Consider the following 9,614-nt stretch of genomic DNA (forward strand, 5'->3'; position numbering starts at 1 on the left):
CCTGGTCTATCTCCCAATCTTGAGAGTATCTATAACCTGGCAGGGTCAGCGACTATCAAGAGCTTTTTTTGTACTATCAAAAGTCTCAGACATCCAGTCCAGTCATATGCACTGATTCTCTTGTGACCCACATGGCTCTGTGAAAAGCCAAGACCGGTTTTATTTGTCCCATGGTATTTCTAGCAGGCCAGGTAGATGGAATCCTCTCCACACACCCTGGGATTCCCCCAGGAATACCAAGCACTTCAAGGGGCTTACATTGTACTTTGAGCAATAGATTTAACATTTGTCGCCAATACTGAAAGTCTATCAGAATCACCTGGAAGCCTGTCAAAACTCAGGCTGAGCCCCATCCTCAGAATTTATAATTTAGCTGGCCTGGTTTATAGCATGAAAATTTGTGTTTTTAAAAAGTTCTGCTTCTGCTGGTCCAGGAGCCCCACCTGAGAACCTGTTCCCTGCTATTGGGCTATTGATGCATCTGTAGTCAAAGAAAAGCCAGCTGAGGTCGGGAAGATTTTACCTGCAGGTGTCATATGATTTGCCTTGTATATTTTCACCAAAGGTGTCTTAATTAAAAATTACATATGTTTAGGAGTTAGGGATTTTTAGACCCCACTTTAACAGTTTTAGAATGTTTTGTTTTATGCTTTCTACTTCTCTGTTCTCTACTATTAATTTTTTAATAAAAAGGAACAAATATAAAGGAAACTCTTTAGAGATACTGCTTCATACTCATGCCAGAATTTATCCACCTAAATGGGCACTGTTGCCTCCTCCTGGAGGGCTTGTCATTCTCCGCATCTCAGTCCAACGCTTTTATCCACTATGGGCTTGTCATTCTCACGCAGCTATCATCATCAGCCTGTAAGGACTGTCCAGAGCTAAACTTGTTTGGCTCGAGTTCATTTAATGGTGGCCAAGTTCATCTTGACAGGATAGATGGGACTTATTTACTCATTTAAGTATTAACGGGGCACCTACTATGTGCCATCCATTAGAAAAAGAGTGTTTAAGAACCATGACGTCTGCTGTCAAAATGTTTATAATCTTGGGCTGACTGTGAGTTTGGGCAGAGGTGGTAGAAAAACAAGTAAGATACAGAAATGTGTAAGTATCCATTGTGATGAGTGAAGAAAACATATGAAGAAGGTCCCTTTTAGGTGAGATGATCAGAGAAGGCCTCAAGAGCAGGTGACACTTAAACTGATTAACTTAGAGAAGCTGAATCTTATCTGTATACCCTGAGCCAAACTCACTATTAAGCCACTCTGGGTACTTTAAACGCATGTTTAAGTGGTGTTTATAAATAATAAAAAGAGCAACACGTTTTATACTTATACTGTTACTGCTGTTTTGGAAGAGAAATAAAAAAGTCATCCCCAGGCATGTTGGTTAAAAAAAGGTTGGAGGTCTGATACCATTTATGATGAAAAATGAAAGATACTATAAACTATTGAAAGTAGTGTCTATCAGCTTGCCTGACAGTTTTAAATGGTCTAGAAAATAAGAGACTCATTAGAATAATTATGAACTTCCCAAGTGGATAAGTGACTCTCTTTTGAATGCATAAATTGTTCATACATATGTAGTAAATTCCCATCACTTGCCAGGGATAGTGCTAAGTTCCAAGAATACAAAGATAAATAAAACATGATGCTCAACCTTTCCCATTGACAGATATTAGCTAAACACGTAGGGTGTACTTACCATTGCCTCATGCAGGTCATGGTATTTCTTTTGATTTCTGTTTTATTTTCCTTACTTTAGCAACAAATGTTATGACCAAATGATCCAATGATCATGACAGTGGGCATGTTTTTTGCTTTCTTTAAAGAAAAAGCAAAGCGTGTATTAAATGTTGAAAATCTACTACCCATTGCATTGAATCTAATGCATTTCTTGTGCCTGTCTGTGGAGCAAAGAAACACATTTTTTATAGTTAGCTGTAAGTGTACCCTCTTTGCAAACCCTTTGCTCAGTGTTACTGGATGGCAAAGATTTAAACGTCATCTTTTTCTTATAAAGTGGATGAACTTTCTACAATCCTTTCTTTAGACCTGGAAATTTAGTTTCAAGTCAAGTTAATTCCCTTCCCTGGGCCCCCAGTGCTTGGATTCCAACCCCTGCCTGAACCTCAACTGAAAGACACACACACACACCCAGTTTTAGTGGGAGCAGTACTGCTCACTCCGGGCTTTATGTTTCATTACAGTTTCACAACAGACTTTCTGAAACTCCTAGAGAAAACAAGTCTCAAAATCTCACTGCTCATCTAGTCTGTAAATTCCCTCAAATAAATTGCATACCCATTGTTTATTCAGCCTCAAAAACACCACAGAAGACTTTCTACAAGAAGACACTTTATGCAGTTTTCCATTCAAATACGGGTTTGTCTTAACCTAAAATGCAAATCCCGAGACCCGGCCAGCTAACTAAACATGTACCCACATCTCAACCGTGCCGTATATTTCAAGTCTTCCCAAGAGTACTCTACTTTGGGTAGGATTCCTGTTTTTTTTGTTTTGTTTTTTGTTTTTGTTTTTTTTATGTCATCATCTTCTTTACACACCTCTGATGAAGGTAAACAGAAGTAAATACAATTGAGAATGGGAAACACAAAATCAAGCTGGTTTTCCCTGGCCTAATCTTTTATATTGGAAGGAACCTAACCGAATAAACACTTCCTCAATAGCAGCTAGTAATTGTTTATTATACGGTACACTTCAAAAATTTCGTCAATAAATTAAGTTTAAAGTTTATTTTTAAAAAGAAAAATACTGAACAGAAGGTTTCTCTCTTCCCTGATTTCCCTTCCTTTTTGAAGAATTGCCAGATAAGTCCACAAATGAACGGCTGAGCTACATAAGTTATATGAGTACAGTTATAACTGGGCAGCATCTACAAAAATAAAAGATCTCCTTCCAACTCCAGTTAATGTACTTGATACAAAAAAAACATGTTTATGCAACCAATACATTTAGAACTTGGTGTTTCAGAGTACCAAATCACTGATTCAAAAGAAGAAATGCACCCCTATGTTTATTGCAGCATTGTTTACAGTAGCCAAGATCTGGAAACAGCCCAAGTGTCCATCAGTGGATGAGAGGATTAAAAAGCTGTGGTACATATACATAATGAAATATTAAGTGGCCGTGAAAAAGAAGGAAATCTTACCTTTTGTGAGGGCATGGATGGACATGGAGATTATTATGCTAAGTGAAATAAACCAGGCAGAGAAATAAAAATATCATATGATCTCACTTATATGTGGAATCTAATGAACAAAGTGACCTGAGGAACAAATAGGGGCAGAGGCAGGGTCACAGGAAGCGGAGGGACAGCTGTCAGAGGGAAGGGGGATGAGGGGGTGGGATCAGAGAAGGTGAAGGGATTAGTGAAACTACATATACATAACACATAGATACAGATATAACAAGACAGGAAATCACAGAGGGAAGTGGGGGGAAGGAGTTAGGAGGGAGGCAAAGAGGGGGTAATGGGGGACACAGAGGTGAGGGGTGAGGGTGTTATATTGAGTGGGACACTTGAATCCATGTTAACACAATAAATTAAAATAAAAATTTTTTAAAAAGAAAAGCTCCAGAAAAAAAAATAAAACAGATGTAAAATGAAAATAAAGAAGAAAAAAATAACTTGGTGTTTCATAGAGTAACTAATGAGGGCTCTAGACATAGGAAAAAAATGTTATTCCAGGATATTAAATGTTCTGACTCACCATTTAACAGAAGTACAAGAAAAATAAAAATGGAAATTAAATGTATTATATATATATTTATAACTTTATTGGCTGTATGACAGGACCACCTTTGACTTCTGGCTTTATTTACCAGGAAGAGAAGGTTAGAAAACCAGCCAATAGTTCCCTGTCTTCAAGTAGTGCTTGAAACAAAGTACTAGTTCTGAGACTGTTGATCTATACACCCAAGAGAAACGCCGCCAGTAGATTAAAAAGACAGATTTTTTTTCTTAAAAGTAAAAAATGCACCTTTACCATAAAACCCAGGCACTATGCTGAATATAAACATTCTTAAGATCTTAGCCCCGTTCCTCCTGCTAAACATGTGTGTGACTATGAGCAAGCTACTTCACCTTTCTAAGCTTCAGCTGTCTTACCCATAAAAGGTGTGAGTGTCTGAACTAGTTAACTAATATTTGAATTTTCTCTCAGAAAGAAATACACCTCAATCCCCAATGGCTGGATCTGTTAAAAATATTTAAGATCCTTGCCTGACCAGGCGGTGGCGCAGTGGATAGAGCGTCGGACTGGGATGCGGAGGACCCAGGTTCAAGACCCCAAGGTTGCCAGCTTGAGCACGGACTCATCTGGTTTGAGCAAAGCTCACCAGATTGGACCCAAGGTCACTGGCTTGAGCAAGGGGTTACTTGGTCTGCTGTAGCCCCACGGTCAAGGCACATATGAGAAAGCAATCAATGAACAACTAAGGTGTTGCAACGAAAAACTAATGATTGATGCTTCTCATCTCTCTCCATTCCTGTCTGTCCCTATCTATCCCTCTCCTGACTCTCCCTCTGTCTCTGTAAAAAAAAATAATAATAAAAAAATAAGACCCATTCTAATTCTAATTCCTCTAAACATAGAAACACTACTTTTCAGTATACAGAAAGGAAAGGTGGAAAAAGAAGAGGATTCTTAAAGGGAATAGAAACTAGGTTAGTTTTGTTAATTAGGTTCCTCCCCTCTGAAACCACGAGTTTGTATTAGCATCTGCTGAAATTTATCCAAATACAAAAATAAAGTGGTTGGTTTTTCCCTCTCTAGACAGACTCTTTCATAAAATGGCAGAAGTCAATTTCTAGTAATGTATCTTTCAGTGGGCTACATATTACTGTACTAACAACTAAGTGGGGGGAAGCAAGCAAAAGAACATGACACAGATGACATGAATCTATTCTCTATAATTAGTTAATAAAGGGTTAAAATCCTTTTATTTTCTCTCAAGAAAATTATAACATTGGGTTACAAATAACTGATAAGCATTATAGAATGCTAAAACTAGAAAGAAAAGGATAATTCAATACAAACCTCTTGTTTTAGACTTTAGGCTCAGAGGGGAAAGGATCTGGGCCCTGTCATACAGATAAATATAGTGCCCGAAGTAGAACCCAGGTCACCAGCAGGCATGTTAACAGTCCGTAGTGTATTGCAGCATCTTTAATGTGTCCTAATTGCTATCGGAAGTGGAACAATGGCATAATCCACAAAGCAATGGATTAGGCATCAGGAGCTCTAAATTCTAGTCTTGTAAACTGCACTGGATTAGACATGAAACCAGGAACAACTCCCATCCCCTCCCCTGTCTAAACCTCAGTGTCCTCATCTGTCAAGTGTGGACAATAATTCACAGTGAGACTATGCACACCAAAAGAAATGCAGAAGCTCTGGCCATTGTAAAAATGTTTCACAAATACAAAACCAGCACTGGGTGGGATTAGTGGTGGTGGGTGTGGGTATTTTAGAGAACCTTGTTGTGACTCTAATTCCAGTCACTTGTTACTTTGCTAAGACCCTGGACTTGGGAGCCTCATGTTCCTCTTGTGAATAGGTGGTTAATCATCTTTGCTCTACCTCTCTCAGAAGTGGTCAGAATCAAATAAGAACCCTGAAAAGCATTTACAAATAGTAATGATGCAAATTTAAGGTGTTATTATTCAATACTTCTGGTTTTAATTTGGACAAAAATGTAACGTGGTTTAATCATTCAGTTCTTAATCATTTCCTTCCTAAGACATTATACATCAGTCTCAGACTTATCAGTTTTCTCCCCAGTCCTCCTAAGTCTCCACTCACATTACTGTATACTGGCACCATTTCCCTCAGCTCCAGATCCTGCGTGATGCTTACTTAACTTCCCACTGGCATGAAGTTGCCTGAGAAAGGTTCTTTTTCCAGGGCCTCCTTTCAGCTGGAAATACTCTGAGTAAAGCTTCTATGAACACTATTCTACTTCATGTTAAAATGGTAATGGAACCAACCCCTTCACTTTCCTTCACTGGACTGCGGCTCACATCCTTTGCACAGAACAAGAGAGCAGCCTGGATGAATGATCTTCACCAAAGGGGTAACAGCGGGTCCCCACACCTCCGCTTAGGAGTCTGATGAGGGGACGCTTCTCCTTTGCAGGAGACTAACACATTCTGAGGCCCAACCGGTCTCTCAGGTGCTAGTCACCTTATAGCCAGGACTTCCGGCTGAGAACATCATAGAAAAGTGTGTGTTGGGGGGGGGGTATTTTTGGTCTGCAATACTAAGCCTTTAAAAAGCATCAGAGTAAGTATAATTTCAGGACATAAGATCAGCCTACCCCAACAACTTCTCTGGAACAGGTTTCTACCCAGCAACGCTGGGCATGTGAGACAAGTAAACCGGGGTCGGGTGGGGTGAGGGGGTAAAAATGACAACAGGCTCATTTGCATAGATGAGCGATAAGCAGACATTGTTGTCTTCTGTGCTGGCACCGGCCAGGCAAATCAAACCCTGTCATTCTCTCTCTCCATTGCCCCCACACTCCATTCCCACAGCCCCCCAACCCCACCCCCAACTCCACCCCAGCTACTGAAGCGTCATGTTGACTGGGCCGGGGAGAGAAGCTGAGGAAACGCAGAGAAGTCTGTTGCAGCATTGAGGCTGGAACCATACAGCACCTGTTCAAGCCGGCTCCAGTGCCAGAGACGGCCAGAACACTGACTTGAAGGACCCTCTTTAGATCCCAGGGGTGCCTAACAAGTTCGCCGCTGTTGAACACCCTGGGAGGGTGGGGAGAGATGTCTCCTGCTACTGCCAAACTCAGCTCGTTCCCCCAAATAAAATGACAAGGATCCTGCTTAAGTGAACCCAGAATGATCACCGAGTGCCCCGGGGATCGGAGTGGTGAGCGGGTGGGTGTCCGCGGGGAGCGCGCGGCCATGGCCCCGGCAGAATGAAGGTCCCGCTTAGGTAGCCACGCGCACCCCATTCACCCTACCCCCAGCACAACGCGGACAAAGTGGGAGCTTAGAGAGACGGCCAGGATTCCTCAGAGACACAGAGTTCCCAAGTCCGAGCCCAGAAGAAGGGTCCAGAGAGGAGGGGCTGGGCACACGCAGGAAATTTACCTCTCTCGGGCAGCATTCGGGCACCTCCGCTGTTGAGACCAGTTGCGCCACAGTCCGCAAGTTATTGGGATGTTGTTGCTTCTCCCCTGGCGAAAGGAGAGCAGTGCGGGCGAGGGGACCGAGGGTCGATCGGCCGGCCGGGGGCGGGGCCGGGGCCGGGGCCGGGGCCGATTCGCAGCTCCGAGAGCCGGCAGGTGCCGGGGCCGGAGCCGCGGGGCCAAACTTGCCCCGGACGCGCCTTACCGGGGGCGCGCGGCTGCAAATGTGCAATGCGCGCGCGCCGCGGCGAGTGTGTGTGTCCCCGCTTTCCCCTTCCTTCCCCGCCAGTCCTTCGGTCAGACTGAGCAGCGAGCGGCCGCCAAAGCCCCAGTCTCTCGGAACCGCTCCTCTGTCCGCGCAGCCTCGCCACCGCGCACTGGAAGACAGGGGGCGAGGAGCAGCGGCGCCCCGGATTGGGGCGCGGGTCCCGGCGCAGTACGCGCTGGAGTCCCAGCGAGGCGCAGAAAGACCAGGCGGCACGGTGACTGCCGCGGCTGGGGAGGCTGCAGGCCCCGCCCGCCGGCCGCCCTAGCTCTTCCCCTTTTCTCTCCACCCCCTTCTTCCATCCCGCACGCCCTGCAGGGAAGCCAGACCGGTTTGCAGCAGTAGCGGCGGCGGGAGGCCCCGCCGCAGTCGGACCGGACGCCCGAGTCGCTGTATGTGTACGCGGCTCTTGTCCCGCGGTCGGCTGCCCAGCACCGAGAGCAGCGGTGGGATGGGCCCCTGGATTTGGGCGATTTCTCCAAGGTTCCGGAACTAGCGAGGAGCTTCCTGGCGATTCTCAGAATCCTGCGTCCCGGCTAAACAGGGCTGTGCATCGGATAGGGCTCCCCGCTTTTTCAGGCCATTGAACTCTGCAACTCCTGGTCTCCTGTCCGCCTGTCCGCCGGATTCCGTTTGTGAGGAAGTCTGCACTGAAGCACTGGTGCCCCCTTCACCAGAAAGAGACAGGCTAGGATTTCAAGGCGACGGTATCTCCCCTTCTAAGGATAGCAGGTCTTACCAGAAAATAAGACCTACACAACAGGTAGGGATGGGTTGGTGAGGGGGTCCTAGCAGAGAGATGGCGGGAGGAACGTAAAGCGCGAATAGGCCGTGATGGTGGTGGGGGTCGAGTCCGACTGACAACGCTGAGTGGGCATGGGGCACTTGTAATCTTACCTGCTGTCAGTCTAGCTACAGAAAGAGCAGGGGCAGATCTAAAGGACTCTCCCAGGGGGAAATGCTGCCATGGAAGCTATAGCTAAATTTACTCAATGGGAACGGAAAAGATAGCAGATCTCTCCCAAATGAACAGAAGCAAGCGGTATTTCTTACCCTCATTACTTCCTTCCACTTAACTCTTGTTTAAAAACATAAACAAAACAACAACAATAAAACACTGATGGAAAACGTGGGATACATTCTGTCTACGGAAGACAAACAATTCATGGTCTTTATTCTCAAATATCGCTGGCTTGGTGAGCTAACATAACTTTCTGTTTGAGAGGATATCCCCTAAGTTTTCAGCAAACGAAACCCCTCTTTTCAGTTCTAAAAGCTTTTTATACACCACCACCACCGCCCTCGGAGAAATTTGTTATGGTTTAATATCAGCTCCAAATGGACTGCAATAGTTCTTTGGGAACACAGATACCTATATTAGACTTTTCCCAGCCTACTTCTTCTAGATGTATCTGGAGTGTTAGAACATCACTTGTAATATGTGTCTGGTTTTATCCTGACATCCTAAATCTTCAAAGCTCAGAACAGGAACATACATCTAGTCCAGGTTCTCATTTTATAGAAGAGGACTCGAACACCCAAAGATACTAAGTGACTCAAGGGTTAGAACACAGTTTCCTTGACTCCAAGCTGTTGAACAAGAAATAACAAACACTGGTTTAACAAAGTTCAATTTGGGGTCGATAGAGGGGGCAGTAGAGGGAAGAGGACCAGATCAAAGAACCCTTTATCAGCTTGCTGTGAATCACTGTGTAGGGGGCAGCAGCACACCACTGTAAATAGTAGGTTGACTGGCCTCAGGGAATGGTAATCCCAGTCGCCCCTTCTCTGCTCCTTAGCTGTCTGCCCTGAAGTCCCAGGAGAGGAAAAAGGATCTACTTCCCAGAGAGGTAATAATAAGTGAAAAAGCAAAGTCAGTTTTCAATAATTCCTGGGAATGCAGGAGAGGTCAACACAGGTAAAATTAAATTGAAATCACAGTGGATCAGAGGTGGTCACACACATTACATACAAATGCACACATACCTGTGTACACACAGCCCGCCTTTCCCGTTAAGAGCCTGAGTGACTCGTTTTTGTAAAGCACAGATGCCAACAGCCTTCAGTTTCCAGTGAGATGTTTGTTACAAAGCAGACCACTGGCTTTTTAGAGAGCTACTTCTATTAAACAAGATTCTAAACAATTCTGTGAGAGTCTTAAGATAATCATTACT

General features: G+C 44.3%; 1 protein-coding gene across 1 annotated transcript in view; it reads right to left on the reverse strand.

The window, feature by feature from the left end:
- Nucleotides 1-7,642, reverse strand: part of PIP5K1B (phosphatidylinositol-4-phosphate 5-kinase type 1 beta) — a 388,154-nt gene extending 380,512 nt beyond the window's left edge. Inside the window, exon 1 of the mRNA XM_066368035.1 lies at nucleotides 7,138-7,642. The gene's annotated coding sequence lies outside the window, so the exon portion shown is untranslated. The remainder of the gene's footprint in view (nucleotides 1-7,137) is intronic.
- Nucleotides 7,643-9,614: the final 1,972 nt, after the last annotated feature.

Source organism: Saccopteryx leptura, chromosome 2 (assembly GCF_036850995.1).
Source record: "Saccopteryx leptura isolate mSacLep1 chromosome 2, mSacLep1_pri_phased_curated, whole genome shotgun sequence".
Classification (NCBI taxonomy): Eukaryota; Metazoa; Chordata; class Mammalia; order Chiroptera; family Emballonuridae; genus Saccopteryx; species Saccopteryx leptura.